Source organism: Callorhinus ursinus, unplaced genomic scaffold (genome assembly GCF_003265705.2).
Source record: "Callorhinus ursinus isolate GAN/ISIS: 27379988/994484 unplaced genomic scaffold, GSC_fseal_2.0 scaffold82, whole genome shotgun sequence".
Taxonomy (NCBI): domain Eukaryota; kingdom Metazoa; phylum Chordata; class Mammalia; order Carnivora; family Otariidae; genus Callorhinus; species Callorhinus ursinus.
In genome coordinates this window covers 1,938,802-1,958,972 of record NW_027397144.1, presented here as the reverse complement: position 1 = coordinate 1,958,972, position 20,171 = coordinate 1,938,802, and the positions used below count along the sequence as shown (strand labels likewise).

Here is a 20,171-nt window from a genome sequence, read left to right as displayed (position 1 = left end):
AGCATTTATAGCTGTAACTGCCTATACTAGCAAAGAAGAAATATCTCAAATCAATAACCTAACCTTCCACCTTAACACACTTGTAAGGATGAGCAACCAAGCCAAAGCAATGAGATTAGGACAATAATGAAGATTAGAGCAGAAATTAGTGAAAAAATAGAAATACCATAGAGAAGGGGTGCCTGGGTGGCTCATTCTGTCAGGTGTCTGCCTTCAGCTCAGGTCATGATCCCAGGGTCCTGGGATTGAGCCCTGCATCGGGCTCCCTGCTCTTTGGGGAGCCTGCTTCTCCCTCTGCCTCTGCCTCTCCACCCTGCTTGTTCTGTCTCTCAAATAAATAAATAAAGTCTTTAAAAAAGCTAAATACACAGTTAGCATATGATCCAGGAATACTACTGGATATACTTCTGGGTAGTATATACTCAAAAGAATTGAATGCAGGTACTCAAACATATTTATACACCCATGTTCATAGTAGCATTATTCATGAGAGCCAAAAGGTGTTAGCAACCCATGTGTGGATCAATGCATGAGTAACAAAATTTAGTATATACATACAATGGAATATTATTCAGATTTAGAAAGAACAGACATTTTGATACATATACTGCAACATGGGTGAACCTTAAGGACATTATGGTGTTTTGGTTTTCTTTTTCTAGAGAGACAGAAAGAGGGGGGAGGGGAGGGGCACAGGGAGAGGGAGAGAATCTTTTTTTTTTAGATTTTATTTATTTATTTGACAGAGAGAGACACAGCAAGAGAGGGAACAGAAGCAGGGGGAGTGGGAGAGGGAGAAGCAGGCTTCCCGCTGAGCAGGGAACCCGATGCGGGGCTCGATCCTAGGACCCTGGGATCATGACCCGAACTGAAGGCAGACACTTAACCAACTGAGCCACCCAGGCGCCCCAGAGAGGGAGAGAATCTTAAGCAGACTCTGCACTGAGCACAGAGCCCAATGCAAGGCTGGATCTCATGACCCTGAGATCATGACCTGAACCAAAATCAAGAGTTAGAGGCTTAATTGACTGAGCCACCCAGGTGCCCTGGTTTTTTTTTGGGGGGGGTGCTTTGAGGACATTATGTTAAGTGATATAAGCCAGTCACAAAAGGACAGCTACAGCTGTCACAAAAGGACAGCTATGAATCTACTTGTATGGAGTACCTAGAATGTGAAATTCATAGGGACAGAAAGTTGAATGGTGGTTGCCAGGGCCTGAGAGAAGAGCTAATAGAGAGATGCTGTTGAATGTGTACAGAATTTCAGTTTGGAAAATGAAATGTACTGAGATTGGTTTTCCAATGTTAATATACTTCTTACTACTGAACTATACATTGAAATGTAAATTTTATGGCATGTTTATGTATATTACCACAATTAAAAGTAAAAATTTTAAGGGGTGCCTGGGTGGCTCAGTCAGTTGGGCATCTGACTCTTGGTTTTGGTTCAGATCATGATCTCGGGTCCTGGGATTGAGCCCCGGCTGGGACTCCATGCTCAATGCAGAGTCTGCTTGAGATTCCTCTTCCTCTCCCTCTGCCCCTCCCCCCACTTGTGCATGCATGCTCTCTCTCCCTTCTCTCTCAGATAAAGAAATAAAATCTAAAAGTAAAAATTTTAAAGCAAGAGAGTGAAAACACAACCCACAGAATGTAAGAAGATTTTGTAAATCATATATCCGATAAGGATTTTGTATCAAAAATATTTATAATGAACCATGAGAGATGATGGACTCTGTAAAACAAACTGAGGGTTCTAGAGGGTAGGGGGGTGGGGGGATGGGTTAGCCTGGTGATGGGTATTGAGGAGGGCACGTTTTGCATGGTGCACTGGGTGTTATGAACAAACAATGAATCATGGAACACTGCATCAAAAACTAATGATGTAATATATGGTGATTAACATAACAATAAAAAAATTTAAAAAAATATTTATAAATAACTCTTACAACTCAACAATAAAAGGTCAAACCACCCAATTGTAAAATGTCAAAGGATGTCAATAGATGTTTTTACCAAAGAAAATGTACAAACAGGCAAGGACACATGAAGAGATGCTGGACATCATTAGTCATCAAGGAAATTCAATAAAACCCCAATGAGCTACCACTTTGCAACCACTAAGATGGGTGAATCAAAGAGTGAGGTAAGTTTTGTCTAGAATATGGAGAAATTTGAACCCTCATGCACTGGTGGTGCAAATATAAAATAGTGCAGCTGCTTTGGAAAACAGTCTAACAATTCCTCAAAACTTAAACCTAGAATTGCCATAGGACCCATCAATTCATTCTAGGTATGTACCCAGGAGAAATGAAAATATATGTCCAAACAAAAATTTGTATGTGAAAATTTATTGCCATGTCCTTCAGAATAGCCAAAAGGTTGGAAATAAACCAAATGCCCATTAAGGCATGAATAGGTTAACTAAATGTGTTTTATCCATAATGGAATATTATTTGGCTATAAAAATAATTATCCATACAAGCAACAACAGGGGTGTTCCTTGGAAAAAGTATGCTAAGTGATTGAAGTTAATTACAAAGACATACATATTGTATGATTCCATTAATATATAATTCCAGAATAGGGAAATCTATAGTGAAAGAAAGTAGATTAGAGGTGGCCTAAAGCTGTGGCTTCAAGGAGGAAGATGGAAAGTTGGGAAAGCGAAAGCTAAGGGCTACAGGACTTTCTTTTTGAGGTGACAAAAATGTTGAAAAATTGTGGTGCTGATTGTGCATATCTGTGAATATACTGAAAACCTGAATTGTACATACTAACGGGATGCATTTTATGGTATTTGTATTCTATCTCACTAAAGCTATTCAAGTAAATAAATGCATTAGGAGTTTATTGAACACAAATTGCAACATCTGGTTGGTCAGAGAAGAGTAGCTTATGAATGGTCATTGAAGAGTCCGTGTGCCAAGGCTCGGGCTGTGGGTGGGGTTCAAGTTTGCCACCAGAGCCAAGTGCGTGGGAACCCATGGAATTCTTTTTTTTTTTTTTTTTTAGATTTTATTTATCAGTGAGAGAGAGAACAAGCAGGGGGAGCGGCAGAGGGAGAAGCAGGCTCCCTGCTGAGCAAGGAGCCCCATGTGGGACTCGATCCCAGGACCCTGAGATCATGACCTCAGCAGAAGGCTGCCACTTAACCGACTGGGCCACCCAGGTACCCTGAGCCCCTGGAATTCTTTAGCTGATGTACCGTGTAGACCGTTACTCTATGAGGTATATAAAACTGTTTTCATGAGATGTTTTGCAAGATCCCGACTCGGAAAAAAACACATGAAATTAAAAAAAAAACAAATTCACTGACACCATTAGAAGAGGAATCACTGGTCATGGGCGAAAGCTAAGGCACAACCAGTTTGAGCCAGACCAGAACTGAAGCATGCGCAGAAGTCCCGAGCAACTGCCTAAGTTACCTTTAGTGCATTGCTAATACTAAAACCTTCCAGGGGGACTTGGGTGGCTCAGTGGTTGAACCTCTGCCTCAAGCTCAGGTCGTGATCACAGGGTCTTGGGATCAAGTCCTGCATCAGGCTCCTTGCTCAACGGGGAGCCTGCCTCTCCCTCTGCCCGCCGCCTCCCCTGCTTGTGCTTTTTTTCTCTAATAAATAAAATCTTTTTAAAAAAATAAAATAAAATCTTCCAGGGGCAGGGTGTTCCACCATTTTTTTAACTGCGACCTATGTACGAGCATGTGAACACACTAAGCATGCATGATAAACCTAAAATGCCTAAGTAAAAGAATATGAGTAAGTTCCCTAACGCATATGCAAGCTTCCTGCCCCTGCATCCTCAGCACACTAAATAAAAGCTAATTGCATTAAAACACTGCTTTGGGAAATACTCCCAGTGTTCCCTTTATTTGCTGTAAATAAAAGTCTTCTACACCAGACTGTATGTCTGGGACATGTTACTGCCTCACATTCTGGGAGGGAATGGACTCGTTGAATTAGGTGACAGTCCCACAGGTAAGGGAGTGGAGAAGGAATGGGGGGAGCCTCAAAGCTGTCATCAAAGATCAAAATGGAACCAGATTCTTTATTGAGTGTGGTAAGGTCTTTTTTTTTTTAGGTTTTATTTATTTATTTTAGAGAGTAAGGGGAGGGACAGAGAGGGAGGTAGAGAGAGAATCTCAAGCAGACTTGCCCTGAGCGTGGAGCGGCCTCCCTGCTGGATCTTAGGAACCCAGCCAAAACCAAGAATCCCACCACTCAACAGACTGAGCCACCCAGGTGCCCCAGGGTGAGGTCTTTTTAAGTGTGTGTTTTAAGATTTTACTTATTTATTTGACAGAGAAAGACAGCTAGAGAGGGAACACAAGCAGGGGGAGTGGAAGAGGGAGAAGCAGGCTTCCCACGGAGCAGGGAGCCGGATGCGGGGCTTGATCCCAGGACCCTGGGATCATGACCTGAGCCGAAGGCAGACGCTTAACGACTGAGCCACCCAGGCGCCTTAAGTGTGTTTGTAACCAAGGGTCACAGGTCCATGAGTGGTTTCCCAGCCTCATGCCAACCCCTGAACCCAGGGAGGACCTCAGACCCTCTAGTTCCCGTCTGGCATTGCCTGGCCTGGGTCAGTCTCCCCTCTTGCTCTGAACAAAGGCGTCGCTCGACTGGAACGGACTCTGGGACTCCCTGCGCACACCCGTGTCCCCACGTTTAGAGGGAGCTGCAGGAAGACGCCACTGTCCCTCTAGGGCCTGGACCAAGTTTTGCCTAAAAGCAAAAGTCCAAGGAGGGGACGGGTTCCCGACCACCATCAGAGACCGGTGCGCCTCAGCAAACTGACCTCCCGCCCTGTTGTCACTCAGGAGCAGAGGGGCGGGTCCTTGCGAGCTGTCCAATCAAGGGCGCAGCAGGAGCAGGTGGGTGTGGCGACGCTCCGCAGCCGCGTGGACGCTTGCGGTCTTGGTCGCGGTCAAGTCTCACCTGCGCTTAACGGTCCCAGGTGGCTCTGCTGCCGCGTCGATCTCGCGGTGACCTGCACCGGCTGCGGGAGCCGTAGGGACGACGCCGGCGGACCGAGAAGCCGGGAAATGGTGAGCGTGCGGGGCCGAGTGTGCCAGGACGGGGCGGAGGGGCTGGCAACGGGCCGCGGCGAGACCCGACCTCCCGCGGGAGCCCCGGAGTCTGCGGAGCCGAGTCCCCGGTGACGCCGCTCGGACCTCAGTCCCCTCCGGCGCGCGGCGTGCGGGCTGGGCGGGCAGCCGGGACCCCGGCGTCCTGTCCCGTCCCTGCGCGCGGCTGCGTCTCCCCCGATCGTGCGGTGACCACGGGGGAGGGTCGTCGGGGGACAGTCGTGACTCGGTCTCCGGGGTGCGTGCGCGGGAGGTGCTGTGGTCTGGGGGCCCCAACCCCTCCTTTCTCCCGGGGGGCATCCGTTTTCTTCTGAGTGTTCCCGATGTTTGGGCAGCAGAGGGTCAAATCCACGACCCTGTCCCTCAGCCTTTCCTTTCCTTGGACTGGCAATAAATGCTTGTTCCCAAATCCTGCCCCGCCTCCCCAGACGCCAACTTCCCCTCTTCAGTTCATAGCATCAGTACCGTTTGTCCTCCGCGGTGCAATTCAAACATACGCAGTACTTTATCATTTTCACACAGTCAGTGGATAGCTCATTTTAAAAGGTTTATTTTTTGTGGATATTTTACATGAGAGGAAGCAGAGAATAACCACCTGGAACAACGTTGTATTAAGTCTTCATTTTTCAATAAATGTAAAATTTATTTATTCAATAGACCTTGAAAGACAATATGAAATATTTCCAAAGAGTTATGAAAGAAGTGTATTTCAGAAAAAATAAAATATTCCAGTATTGCACTGCATGTATTAACATTTGTAGTTTCTCAATTTTCCTCTCCTGAGCAGGTTGTAGTAATATTTTGAGGTCTGTTACTTATCTTTTTTTTGAGATGTGGGTGGGGTGATTTCAAATATAATTACAGAGCTTAGACTTGAACTAGTGATTAACTATTATAAAGCAATTTCTTGCCATGGAAATAATAGTTACTTTTTTTACTGTTTAACAGCAAAAAAAATACTTGGGGATTGCAGCGCAGATGCCTTCTAAGATTGTAACTGGTTTGCGGGAGGGGGGGTCCTTTTTCTAAACAAAGGATTTGAAGGGCGCCTGGGTGGCTCAGGCATTAAGTGTCTGCCTTCGGCTCAGGTCATGATCCCAGGGTCCTGGGATCAAGCCCTGCGTTGGGCTCCCTGCTCCGTGGGAAGCCTGCTTCTCCCTCTCCCACTCCCCCGCTGTGTTCCCTCTCTCACTGTGTCTCTCTCTGTCAGATAAATAAAATCTTTTAGAAAAATAAAGGATTTGAGTCTGGCATCACATTGTAGGTGCACTCAGATTGTAATTTATTTACAATTTACTACATTGAGAAGGTCTGTGAAAGTCAGGAGTTCTGTGATGCCTTATGTCCTTTCGGTTAGAAAGAGTTTTGAAATTTTTCCTTTTGTATGGTTTGCACTTTTTTTTTAAAGATTTTATTTATTTATCTGAGAGAGAGAGAATGAGAGATAGAGAGCACGAGAGGGAAGAGGGTCAGAGGGAGAAGCAGACTCCCCGCTGAGCAGGGAGCCCGATGCGGGACTCGATCCCGGGACTCCAGGATCATGACCTGAGCTGAAGGCAGCCGCTTAACCAACTGAGCCACCCAGGCGCCCTGGTTTGCACTTTTGTAACCATTAATGTTTAAAGGAATGAGATCTTAGAATTGTTTCTCATGTACAAAAGTTAAAATTAAATCAAGACTGTTAAATAGTAAATATAGTATACATAAATTTCTGTATTTTATTTTATTTTTTTTTTAAAGATTCACTTATTTATGTGAGAGAGAGAGAGCAAGCAGGAGCTTCTTACCAACATTTGTCCTTGCAATGAGCAATCTCACTTTGCATTTTTGGATCTTTGAGTGCTGACAGCTGAAGCCTCCTCCAGCTCTTTGCCCCAGCCCTGTTGTGCGCCCAGCTGGATGAACTGATGAGAAAGCCTGGGTGGTCTCTTCTCTAGAGCAGGCAGGAGATTCCAGCCGGAAATTCCCCTGCCAGTATGCAGATCTCTTGCCCTTGCCCTACTCCCCAACCCCAGTGACCTCCATACCCAGCCAGGCTCCTTTCTGTTCTTTGAAGCCATTTCAGAGCTGCCTGAGAGGCCCGCCCTGCTCTGAGACCTCTGTTCTGTGAGTCCTAAGCCTTTCCCTATGTATGGGTGTGTGTGTGTGTTTAGGGGGCGGGGCACATAGCCATACCCCTCAACTTCTCTCTCTCTCTCTCTCTTTTTTTTTTTTGATTTATTTATTTGAGAAAGAGAGAGAGCGAGGGCGGGGTTGGGGGGACAGAGGGAGAATCTCTGTGTCGACACATGGCTCTATCTTAGGACCCTGAGATCACGACCTGGGCCGGAATCAAGAGTCGGCTCAACCGACTGCACCACCCAGGCGCCCTTACCGTGCACATGGCCATGACAATGGCTACTGTGAGCCACGTGTGCCCATGTGACCGCCATCTGTTTGCTCTTGCTTTGAGCTGCACACCTGCTCTTCAGCCTGATGGTGGCAAGCACTGCTGGGTGCTGGGGAGCTCGTGCTTTGTGCCCTGTGGTGCCTCATGTAACAATGGTGACCCGACCAAGTCTCCATTCTAGCTGTGGCCGGCCATCACTGGCCACTGCAAGCATTTGAGGCATGCCCACCTCTACATGGCAATGACAAAGCTCCCCTTTCTGAACATTCATCCTAAACCTGAAATGAAAAGAACCTACCCGCCCCTGCTCAGGGAACCACGGCTTTGGAAATTTTTCCCCAGGTCTCCTTATTTGCTGCAAATAAAATTTGCTTTCTGTAACAACTCCACCTGGTGTAGTCTCGGTCTATAACCCACCAAGGAGGGAACTCATATTACTTTGTTTACACATTCTTGTCTTAATGCTTTAGCTCAGAATCCCAGTACAGGGTTGATGAGGATTGGTGAGAGGGAACATTCTTGCATTATTTCGGTGCTACCAGAAAGCATCTAATTCTTTCAGGGTAGTGCACTTGTGTTAAACAAGAGCCCAATTGATATAGAAGCGGGTAGGGACAGAGGGGAAGCATTCTCTGTTCCAGTGGTTTGCTCTCAGTCTTTTAGTGAGCCTATGTCCCCAGGCTTGACATCCTGATATATAATAAGAAAGATATTTGGGGTGCACCTGAGTGGCTCAGTCAGTTAAGCATCTGCCTTCAGCTCAGGACATGATCCCGGGGTCCTGGGATCAAGCCCCGCATCCAGCTCTCTGCTTGGTGGGGAGCCTGCTTCTCCCTCTCCACCTGCTGTGCATGCTCTTTTTCTCTCTCTAATAAATAAATAAAATCTTTAAAAAAAAGAAAAAAGAAAGATATTTGATCCTTGTCCCCAGTTCCTGGCAAAAACCTCTTGAAGCCCTCGGAATTACTTGAGTGATAAGGGTGACAGAATATTTTTTGTTTTAATGAGGAAACTATTGGCCAGCCTTTAGATAGCTTCAGGATGGAGTTGGACACTGGAAACACCAAGCCTTGACTACAGGCTTGGAATGTTCAGCCCCAGCTCCCAGCCTCTAGAGAGGGGAGAGGGTCTAAGAGATTGAATTAATCACCAATGGCCAGTGAATCCCCACGAAAACCCTGAAAGCCAGGATTCAGAGAGTTTCTGGGTTGGAAAGCACAGGCAGGTGCCGGCAGAGGGGGGGGCATGCTCTGCAACCCCCTTCTCCCCCTCCATTGCCCTCACTGGTATGACCACCTTACTTTGACCTATGCATCACTATTTCTATGTGTTCCTGAGTTGTATCCTTTAGAGCAAATCAGTATAGTTAAGGGATTGCTGAGCTCTTACAACTCATTCAGTAAGTCACCAGACGTGATGGCCCACGGAGGGAAACTGAGTGTGTAGGCGGCTGAGCACACCGTCTGTGGCTGCCATCTGGAGTGGGGCCAGTGTGTGGGACTGAGCTCTTCACCTGTGGAGTCGGATGTGAACTCTGGGTGTTAGGATTGAAACATTGGACACCTGTTTGGTGACACGAGTTGGAGAAGTGGCATTGGGACAGACACCACGTATTGGGTATCAGGTGAAGGATAAAAACCCTATTGTCTTCACAAGTGTTCTACCTTTAGAAAAGGCTGGAAGAGACTCAGTTTGGCTTTTTCATTCCCCAGGTCAGATAGGCTCTGGGAAAATCCCAGTCAGTTACACTCTGGTGAAATACATTGTGTTGAGGCCAAAATATCTTGGACATATTCTTAAATGGCTACTCTTTGGCCTCTCTTTCTAATTTTTGGAGACAGTGCTTTACCCTGGTACCTCAGTTCTGTGATGGAGGAGTTGTTGATTTCAGGTTTCTTGGCTTTTGTCTTCCGAGGACTGGAAGTCAGCTTCTAAGCTCCTTATGTGCCCAACCAGAGACCGGAAGTCTCTGACTCCTTTTTTTTTTTTAAAGATTTATTTATTTATTTGAGAGAGAGAGAATGAGAGATAGAGAGCACGAGAGAGAAGAGGGTCAGAGGGAGAAGCAGACTCCCTGCTGAGCAGGGAGCCCAATGTGGGACTCGATCCCGGGACTCCAGGATCATGACCTGAGCCGAAGGCAGTCGCTTAACCAACTGAGCCACCCAGGCGCCCTCTGACTCCTTTTTTTGATGTCAACCCTCATCTCTCCATCCTCCCCTTGTGCCCCACATCTGTACAAGGACACCCTGGGTGCTCCTTCCTTTGGTTTTGGCAAGTGATTCAATCCACAGAAGGCCCTGCCCCTGTACCCCAACTCTCACCCTAGCCTACCCCAATCCCCCCAATAGAAAACCCAGGCCAGGCTGCTTTCCTTGCTCTCTTCAGGCCTTTCCCACCTGCTTGAGAGGCCTGCCCTGCACTGCCCTCTCTGGACACTTGCCCATTATGGAAATAAGAAACACTTTCATACCCTCTAGGCATGTGTGTGTTGTCAGTATAGACAATCTGAACCAAATCTCGGGTGGGGGTCCACCTGCCCGTGCAGTTGACCTAACAGTCATAGAATGGGTAACCTAGTACATATTTTGCAATCCTCTCTGCTTTGTTGTTCTACTGATAAATCCTCCAGATCTTTTGATATTAGTGCATGCCATCCTCATATGAGTCTCCAAGTGCTAATGCACAAGAAATTCCATGAACATTGATGTGGCGCTGCCTAGCAAATGATCAAGAAAGATTTCTTGACATGTTTTTGGGGCAAAAGGGGGCTTTTCTTAACGCACCGGGACAGGACCGTTGGGCAGAAGGAGCTGCTGTGGGATTGTAAGGAGTAACTGATTCTACACTTTTTAGTTAGCAGGGGTTTAGGGATAATGTAAGTCTCTAAGGGATTTGTGTATGCTGAAAGCAGGGTCTCTAGCACCTTGGAGGGCTAGCTGTTAGGATAAGGTTGTTCTTTTTAGTCAAGCATTAGTCATGAGACTCTTTAGATGTGGGTCAGTGGGCCATATGTTGAGAGGTGATTGTTATCATACCCTGGGAGTATGTGACACTATGTTAGAGTCAAGTGACACTAACCAGAGCAAAGCTACAATGGTGAAACATTAAAGAAAATCTTTGAGGGGCGCCTGGGTGGCTCAGTCAGTTAAGCGTCAGATTCTTGATTTCTGCTCAAGTCATGATCTCAGGGTTGTGAGATCGATCCGCACATTGGGCTCTGTGCTAGGCGTGGAGCCTCCTTGAGATTCTCTCTCTCCCTCTGCCCCTCCCCCCCAAAATAATAAATAAATCTTTTTTTTAAGATTTTATGTATTTAAGAGAGAGCACAAGCAGGGGGAGTAGCAGGTTCCCTGTTCAGCAGGGAGCCCAAGGCAGGGCTCTAACCCAGGACCCCAGGATCATGACCTGAGCTGAAGGCAAATGCTTAACTGACTGAGCCACCCAGGCGCCCCAATAAATCAATCTTAAAAAAAAATAAAAAGAAAGAGAGAGAAAATCCTTGAGGGAGTTACAGGAGTATTACACCCTGTATGTCTCAGGGATTTGTCAGTGGGCTGCAAGTTGTAAGGAGACTTAATTTTAGCTACATTTCTCTTGCCTTTGTTCTCCCCATCAGACATTGTTGAAAAATTGCTGGGCTGTTTTTAGCTACATTTCTCTTGCCTTTGTTCTCTCCATCAGACATTGTTGAAAAATTGCTGGGCTGTAGATAGTGATCAGGCCAAATTTTATAGGGAATGACAATGGATTATATCACTCAACCCTCCTCCATTCTTGCATAACTTTCTGAATTGTTCACAGTGGTCTTTAACACTTGGGATTATTAAATTGACTGACTTTTTGTTCTAACCACTGAAATGGAGCTGTCCCAGTTGTCTAATGGATAGGGCACTGGCCTCCTATGAAATGGGATCTACTGGGCATTTTATTGGCCTGCTACCTCATTACCAAGGTGATGGACATTTTTTCATATATGATCTTTCGTCTGATGTTAGATGTGTTTTGCTTCTTTTTCCATTTTTAAATTGTTTTTTTTTTTAAGATTTTACTTATTTATTTGACAGAGAGAGACACAGCAAGAGAGGGAACACAAGCAGGGGGAGTGGGAGAGGGAGAAGCAGGCTTCCCACCGAGCAGGGAGCCCGATGCGGGGCTCGATCCCAGGACCCTGGGATCATGACCTGAGCCGAAGGCAGATGCTTAACGACTGAGCCACCCAGGCGCCCCTCCATTTTTAAATTGTGTCCGTTTCTTTTTACCCTGCAGACTAACCCTTTTACATTGCATGTATTGCTGATATGTTTTCTTTCCCTTTTTATCTTTTAACTATCTAAATTTTAATATATTTGTATTTGTCAGTTTCTGGCTTTATGGTGTATTTTTTTTCTTACAACAGAATATTCTCCCTATTCTTGTGTCAACAAAACCTTTACAGTGACTTCTACAGGTGTCCTTGTTTGATCTTTCACATTTAAATCCACAATGAATTGGGTATTTTCCATGGAATAGAAGGGAATATAACACCTTTTTCCAAATAGATAACACTTTGTCCCTGCCCCCTGTGTTCATGGTAACTGCCACTGCCCTAAAATGCCTGCTCTGTCCTTGACCAAATTTCCATATTTAATACCAGCCCATGGAAGACACTTCCTTTCCCTTGGTCTGTTTTTCTCTCTGCTAATACTGTATTGTCTGGAATACCATAGCTTGACAATCCTTGATGTACGTTAGGTAGACCACCACCTTATTTTTCTGAAGACTCTGTCCATTTCTCGGCATTCATTCCTCATATTAGGTTTGGAGGGGCAGGCGCCCCTCAAAGATTTTCTTTAATGTTTCACCATTGTAACTTTGCTCTGGTTTGTGTCACTTGACTCTGATAACCACAACCTCCCAGGGTATGATAACAATCATCTTTCAACATATGGCCCACTGACACACATCTAAAGAGTCTCATGACTAATGCTTCCTCATATTAGGTAGGTTTTGTTGATTCCTAAAGAATCTGTTTTGGGGGTTTATGGAATTTTACAAAGATACCATTTGGGAGAGGTGACATCTGGGTGGCAATTAATTATTTCTAAGACTATGTGCTTAGATTTTATTTTGCTTTGATTGACACTTCCCAAAAGCCAATTCTTATTTTTTCTCATGAATATCATTAAAAAGCCTTTATTAGTCTTGTTTAGTACTGAATTAAATTTGGTGTGGAGGAAACCAGGAACAAGCTCCCAAATGTTGTCTCACATAGGATGGGCTCCGTTCTCCAAGCAAGAAGTTGTGAGTACACGTGAATTATTGTCTACCAGGGAGCTCAGCAGAGACTCAGGGCCCAGAGTGTTTTCTGCGGGCTGATCATGTGGGCTCATTGGCACCTGTGTGCCCAACATGTAACAAAGTTACTGACTCTAAAAAGGAAAACAGGAGTTTACTATCTACCATATTATTTGCATAAAAACTTCAAGGCACACTGAGTTTACTATCTACCATACTATTTGCATAAAAACTTCAAGGCATACTGAGGCACTTCTCTCTGTAAGGTTATGGGTCACTCCCCACATCCCATACAAACTTTGTGAGCAAGCATTTATCAGGATAAACAATGGCCTTGGGCCTCCTGATGTTCACTTCCACCTGCAACCTTTGTTCCAGGGGGTGCTACAGATGAGTTGTAGAAAGTAATTGGGGCCGACCCAGGCAGCTAACTTTACTCTCTGAACTCACAAGAGAGGCATTACTATTTTGCTGTTGTTCCACTGAATACATCAGTTCTAGCCTCAGAATTGCTGGGTGGGAGCCTTGTCTCTGTTCCCTGCCACAGAACATTTGTGAGCTGTTGATCTCTTGCTAGGACCAGCATTTAGGGGAATTATGCTGCAGGGGCATTCCTATTCCCGGGGATGGCTGCTCCGCTCTACCTGGGAGCTCTCAAATGAGAGAAGTTCGGAGGACAGCCTCTAGAGTGGTGGTCAGGCATCCTTTGCTGCTGAAATTAGAGCAAGGGGACCTGTTCAAGTCTTTATGCGTGTTGTGATCATGTGCAAATTCACCATCAGAGGATTGTGGATTTCAATGAGTGCCCTGCAAATTCCAAGTCTTGACCTGTTCTGCAAGGTCATCAAGGCCCAGGTTACAGTGTTACGAATCTGCTGGAAAGAACTTCTCTGTGATCTTATCCCAATATACCCTGAGGCTCACAAGTATAGGGATGTTGCTGATGTCTAAGTTGTTATGTGTTCTTCCTCATGCCTGAGCTCTAACTCTGAGTAACTCCCGGGCTCCATGAAATGAGACAGAGAAAAAAAGGTAAAACTGAGCATGATAAGTATTATATGAACAAATTATAATTATACTCCTCCACAGGAATATGTTCGTGTAGCCAGCTGGATCTGACTACTTCTTTTTTTTTTCTTAAGATTTTATTTATTTGTCAGAGAGAGAGAGAGAGAGCACAAGCAGGGGGAGCAGCAGAGTGAGAGGGAGAAGCAGATTCCCCCCCAACACCCTGAGCTGGGAGCCCGACATGGAGCTCGATCCCAGGACCCTGAGATCATGACCTGAGCTGAAGGCAGCGGCTTAACCAACTGAGCCACCCATGTGCCCCTGGATCTGACTACTTCTAATGGCCTGGAGGACTGCAGGACAATCTGGCCAGCTGGACTTAGTTACAAGTTGCATTTCCAGAGGCCTCCCGGCCTCTCCTATTTGGGAATGGGACTAGAAGAACAACCTTCCAGCTCTTCATTGTGTTTTTATTCATTAAAACTTCAATCAGATAACAGGAGAGGAAGAATGAAGGGGAGTAAGTCGGAGGGGGAGACGAACCATGAGAGATGATGGACTCTGAAAAACAAACTGAGGGTTCTAGAGGGGAGGAGGGTAGGGGGATGGGTTAGCCTGGTGATGGGTATTAAAGAGGGCACATTCTGCATGGAGCACTGGGTGTTATGAACAAACAATGAATCATGGAACACTAAAAAAAAAAAAAAAAAAAAACAACTTCAATCAGAGGCACCGGATGGCTCAGTGGGTTAAGCGTCTGCCTTCGGCTCTGGTCATGATCCCAGGGTCCTGGGATCGAGTCCCGCATCAGTCTCCCTGCTCAGGGGGGAGTCTGCTTCTCCCTCTGCCCCTCCTCCACTCGTGCTCTATCTCCCTCTCTCTCAAATAAATAAATGTAATCTTAAAAAAAAAAAAACAACACTTTAGGGGCACCTGGGTGGCTCAGCCATTAAGTGTCTGCCTTCGGCTCCTGGGATCGAGCCCCGCATCGGGCTCCCTGCTCCAGGGGAAGCCTGCTTCTCCCTCTCCCACTCCCCCTGCTTGTTTTCCCTCTCTCACTGTGTCTCTCTCTTTCAAATAAATAAAATCTTAAAAAAAAGAGAGAGATCTAAGTCTTCAAAGTCTTAAAAAGAAAAACAAAAAAACACTTCAATCATATATGGTGCTGTGCTTCATGAAGTGCTTTATGATATGGTGGTATTAAAGGAGGACATGGAAGACTTTGTCTTTCAAGGTTTTGATGTACTTAAAATGGAAATATTGGGATGCCTGGGTGGCTCAGTTGGTTAAACATCTGCCTTTGGGGGCGCCTGGGTGGCTCAGGTGGTTAAGCGACTGCCTTCGGCTCAGGTCATGACCTCAGGGTCCTGGGATCGAGCCCCACATCAGGCTCCCTGCTCGGCGGGAAGCCTGCTTCTCCCTCTCCCACTCCCCCTGCTTGTGTTCCCTCTCTCGCTGTGTCTCTCTCTGTCAAATAAATAAATAAAATCTTTAAAAAAAAAAAAAAAGCATCTGCCTTCAGCTCAGGTCATGATCCCAGGATCCTGGAATCCAGCCCTGCATTGGACTCCCTGCTCAGGGGGGAGCCTTCTTCTCCCTCTGCCCCTCCCCCCTGCTTGTGCTCTCTCTCTGACAGATAAATAAATAAAATCTTAAAAAATAATAATAAAATGTTTTTAAAAATAAAATGGAAATACTAATTTTATTTGAATATAATTTCTCCAAGTTGTTCCGTACCTGACAGTAGAGACTGATGAAGACTTGAAGTGATCACAATAAAAATGTAGCAGTAAATCCCACGTGTTCATGATGCTGTTAAATTCATTAGGAAATGGGTGTGAGCCAGAGAGGAAGAGTCTGATGACCCAGTCATAGAATAAATGTTGAGAAATCAAAGTCCTATGTGAATTTCCTACGAATTGAGTAGAGATCTCCAGTGCTGTCTGTCTCACCCATCCTCCTGTACACATGCATGGGATGTTTCAGGACCCAGTGGCCTTTGAGGATGTGACTGTGAACTTCACCCTGGAGGAGTGGGCTCTTCTGAATCCGTCCCAGAAGAAACTCTACAGAGATGTGATGCAGGAAACCCTCAGGAACCTGGCCTCAGTAGGTAAGGGTGACGACATCCTTACTTACGAGTCCATTAGAGAACCAGTGTGATTTGCTCATCAGGGCTGTTTCGAGAGGTGAAATGTGGAAAGGGACTATGTTGGTAAATAAACAAGGCATGGTCATAGGTCCATATTCATGGACCTAGAATCTAATAATTTGTAATAAAATTTTATAATTTATTAAATTATAATTAGTAATTACTATATATTTAATATATAAGTGTACTTAATAATTATATTTACTATAATTTCTATGAGATTTCGGCTCAGGTCATGATCTCAGGGTTGTTAGATCGATACCCACATCGGGCTCTGTGCTGGGCGTGGAGCCTGCTTAGGATTCTCTCTCTTCCTGGGGCGCCTGGGTGGCTCAGTCGTTAAGCGTCTGCCTTCAGCACAGGTCATGATCCCAGATTCCTGGCGGGAACCCTGCTTTTCCCTCTCCCATTCCCCCTGCTTATGTTCCCTCTCTGACTGTGTTTCTCGTGTCAAATAAATAAATAAAAATCTAAAAAAAAAAAAAAGATTCTCTCTCTTCCTTACCCTCTGCCCCTCCCCGATCCCTCTCTAAAAATAAAAAATTAATAAATTTTTATAATTTGTACTGCAGAAAGCTACTGTGCATTTTATTTTTTTTTAAGATTTTATCTATTTATTTGAGAGAGAGAGAGAAAGAGAGAAAGAACAAGCAGGGGAGAGGCAGAGGGAGAGGGACAAGCCAACTTCATGCTGAGCAGGGAGCCTGATGCAGGACTCAATCCCAGGACCCCGGGACCATGACCCGAGCCAAAGGCAGATGCCCAACCGACTGAACCGGGTGCCCAGTACTGTGCATTTTAGAAGAAAAATGGGAAGACCATGACAATGAAGATCAGGATGAAAATTCTGGGACAAATCTGAGGTGAGTCCCACTCACATGAGAAAGCAAGGTCCCAGGAGCGAATCTAGAGATGTCATGACATTTTTTAAAAAGCAAGTAAAGCAAATCAGCCCAGCTTCAAATTTGTAGATTCTTAGAATATTTTCATCAAAATTTTTATCAAATATGACCTAGGGGTACCTGGGTGGCTCAGTCAGTTAAGCATCTGACTCTTGATTTCGGCTCAGGTCATGATCTCAGGGACATGAGATGGAGCCCTGCATTGGGCTCCATGCTGAGCATGGAGTCTGCTTAAGATTTTTCCCTCTCCCTCTCTCTCCTCCTCTGCTCCCTGCCCCCCCACCACTTGCGTACTCTCTCCTCTCCCTATGTCTCAAATAAATAAATAAATAAAATCTTTTAAAAACTTGCACTGCACTCACCCGTCTTATGATGATGTGATGATAAAATGCCTACACAATGAGAAGTGAGGTGAATGATTTAGGCATTGTTATATAGCATCAGGTTACTATTGATCCTCTGACCATGTATCAGAAGGAGGATCATCTGCTTCTGAACTGTGGTTGGCCATGGAAAACTGAAACCCTAGAAAGTGAAATTGCAGATGAAGGGAGGGAACTGCTGTATATTTACTCTCAATCAGAAATTATGGAAAACCTATACTTTCCTTGAAAATAGTTTAAAAAGTCATTTTTACAATTATTAATATAAAATTATTAATAAATAAGCTAATAACAATATGCTTCTCATTTTTTATAGCAGACATACAGTAGAGAGACTGTAAAAGAAAACAAGGTTGTCAATGTGGAAAAACCTTCAGCCAGATTCCATATCATAATCAGAAGAAGAAAAGTCCTACTGGAATAAAACTACATAAATGTACTTTGTGTGGACAAGTGTTCAGGCATCATTCATCCTTTAACAAGCACATGAGATCTCACACTGGCCACAAACCATATGAGTATCAGGAATGTGAAGAGAAGCCTCATAAATGTAAGGAATGTGGGAAATCCTTCAAGCATCGCCAATCCATTCGAATGCATGAAAGGACGCACACTGGACAGAGGCCCTATGAATGTAAACACTGTGGGAAAGCTTTCATTTGTCACAATTACTTTCAAATTCATGAAAGGGCACACAGTGGGGAAAAGCCCTACAAGTGTACAAAATGTGGTAAAACCTTTAGTTATTCAAGCAACTTATGTAAACACGAAAGGACTCGTATTGGAGAGAAACCTAGTGAATTTAAGCAATGAGGTAAAGCTTTCAGTTGTCTCAGGTCCTTTCGAATACACGAAAGGATACACAGTGCCAAAAAGCCTAAGGAATGTACAAAATGTGGGGAAACCTTCAGTTATTCAAGTAATTTATGTAAACATGAGAGAAGTCATAATGGGGAGAAACCCTATGAATGTAAGGAAAGTGGGAAAGCACTGCATTCTTTTACCAAACTTCGAAGATACATGATCAAGCAAAGCGGAGAAGGACTTTATAAACATAAGGAGTGTGAGAAAGCCGTCAGGTGTCCCAGATCCTTTCAAAGACATGAACTGGGGTTGCCTGCGTAACTCAGTCAGTTAAACGACCGACTCTTAGTTTTGGCTCAGGTCATGATCTCGCAGTCATGAGATCAAGCCCCACATTGGGCTCTGCACTCAGGGCGGAGTCTGCTTCAGATTCTCTGTCTCTCTCCCTCCACCTCTCCCACAGCCCTGCTTGCACATGCTTTCTCTCTCTCTGAAATAAATGAATAAATAAAAAGTCTTTCAAAACAAAACAACAACAAAAACCAAAGACATGAACGGGGCACACAGTGGAGAGAAGCCCTATGAATATAAGGAATGTGGTAAAGCCTTCCTTTCTCCCAGATCCCTTGAAAAATACAACAGAATACATAATGGGAAGAAACCTCATGAATGTAAGGAATGTGGTAAAGCTTTCTGTTATCCCAGTTTCCTTGGAAAACATGAAAGAAGTCATAGCGGGGAGAAACCTGTGAGTGTAAACTATGTGGTAAGGCCTTCAGCAGTCACTATGATGTTCAAAAACATGAAAGAACTCACACTGAAATGAAACTCTATGAATGGAAACTCTATGAATGTGGGAAAGCCTTCATTTATCCTTCAGGTGTTCAGTCGCACATGGTAATCCACACTGGAGATGGACCTTATAAATGTAAGGCATGTAAGAAAGCATTTGCTTCTCCCAGGACATCACAAACATGAAAAAACTCACACTGGAGAGAAACCCCATCAATGTAAAAATTGTAGTAAAATCTTCAGTCATCCCAGCTCCTCACGAAATCATGAAAGAACTCAAACCTAAGAGAAAGTCTGTGAATATAAATAATATGGTAGGGGCGCCTGGGTGGCTCAGTCAGTTGGGTGTCTGCCTTCAGCTCAGGTCATGATCCCAGGGTCCTGGGATCGAGTCCCACATCGGGCTCCCTGCTCAGTGGAGAGCCTGCTTCTCCCTCTGCCTCTCACCCAGCTCATGCTTGCTCACTTGCTCTCTCTCTTTTTCTCTCAAATAAATAAAATTAAAAAAAAAAATACGGCAAAGCCTTCATTTGTTGCACAATCTTTCATGAACAGGTAAGAATGCACACTGGATGGAAACTGTAGAAATGTAGAGAATCTAGGAAAGCCTTTAGTAGACCCATTTCCCTCGGGAAGCCACGAATGAACTCCTACTGGAGAGAACTGTATTGAATATGTAAATATAGGAAACCTTCACTTACCTCATGTCACTACAAAGCCATGTAAGAATGTACACTGGGTACATATTGTATGACTAAAAACTCAATCAAACTTTTGCATTTTTTTAAAGTATTTATTTGAAAGAGAGAGTGACAGCACAAGCAGGGTGAAGGAGGGAGAAGCAGACTCCCCGCTGAGCAGGGAGCCGGACGTGGGACTCTATCCCCGGACTCTGGGATCATAACCTGAGCCGAAGGCAGATGCTTAACTGACTGAGCCACCCAGGTGCCCCAACCTTTTGCATTTTAACAAATATTTCAAAGAAGTGTGAAAACTGTATGGGGAAGAAGTCATATTAATGTAAGTAATACGAGTAAGTCTGGTGAACATTAATTCAGGTAGAATGCTGGCAAAAGTTCACAACATGAAAGAAATTTTATGAATATTATACATGCACGGCCCTTATCAGTGACTTATTTTTGAAGTGATTCACTGTAGTATGGAGCTCTGCTCACTCCAAGTATATATTGAGGTGAGATAATCCTGTAGGTGCTATTTAAGCAAGAGTTCTTAGGTTTAATAGGTAAATTTTTTTCCTTCAGTCAGTTGGTAACAATTTTTGTTCCTGTTTTGAAATATGTTGGATCCATGGGTAAATTGAAGTGTATTTCTAATATGCAAGTAGTTTAATTTTTATATAATTTTGTAATCATTG

General features: G+C 44.5%; 1 pseudogene; it reads left to right on the top strand.

The window, feature by feature from the left end:
• The first annotated feature begins 15,573 nt into the window (after positions 1-15,573).
• On the top strand, positions 15,574-19,082 carry LOC112816511 (uncharacterized; annotated as a pseudogene).
• Positions 19,083-20,171: the final 1,089 nt, after the last annotated feature.